Raw genomic sequence first — 936 nt, 5'->3', positions numbered from 1 at the left:
GGTCCAGAGAAATTGATGGTCTCTTTGATAGAAACCAGTATATATGTTTTATCTATGTCTCTATGTTAAGAACTTCATTTCATTTTCAGAATTGTTAACTTTGCCTACTTGTTTCTCCTGATACTTTCAAATATATAGAAACTTGTGTAAACTACTAAAACCAATTTCAAAGCTGTTTTGGGCCACTCTCTAGAATTCTATTTGCAGAAATAAGACATTTCAGCACCTCATTTCCCTTCCTTACTTAGGAGAACATAATTTATGACAGAGCAGAAGATTCTCTAATGCCAAGATATATGACATTAACTACTTCTTTATCCATAAGCCCTCTTCTAGGCTGTCTTATCCCATTTTGCTGATATTAGTTCAATTATTAACTCTTTCAATGAAGGCATTACATGTTTGCTTTTCAAATTTTGTTTGTCAAATGGGAACTGATTTGGCTGTATGTTTCCATTCTAGAACTGCTGCCTGCAGGCTAGGACTGGAGATTTTGAACAAGTTGATTTTAGCTTGTTATTTCTTGATAAATCTTAACATTTCAAAATGTACTTTTTTTTCCCTGAAGTTTGTAAGTTTGGCTGTATAATCAGCTCATTTTGATTAGCGTTGTTTGTTTATTAGATAAAACATTTAACCAGAAATAGTCATGATTGTATTTTGGTTAAGTACTATTAGTAAAATGTGAAAGAAATCTGAGCAATCAAACTACTGAAATAACTTAATGATCACATATCCTGAAAGCATGTTGCCCCATATATGTTTACTTTTTCCCAGAAATGCTCACACAACAGTCTTGATATCATATGGGTCTTACTGGTTATTTTTGAAAGTTTAAGGCAAAAGGCGATATAAATGCCAGTTTGAGTAACACAATATTTGTACAGTTCAGAAGACTGTAGATCCCAGGGATTATCTGTCATACATCTTTCTTGG

Source organism: Cariama cristata, unplaced genomic scaffold, assembly GCF_000690535.1.
Source record: "Cariama cristata isolate BGI_N322 unplaced genomic scaffold, ASM69053v1 scaffold3317, whole genome shotgun sequence".
Taxonomy (NCBI): domain Eukaryota; kingdom Metazoa; phylum Chordata; class Aves; order Cariamiformes; family Cariamidae; genus Cariama; species Cariama cristata.
This window is presented reverse-complemented; position numbering follows the sequence as displayed.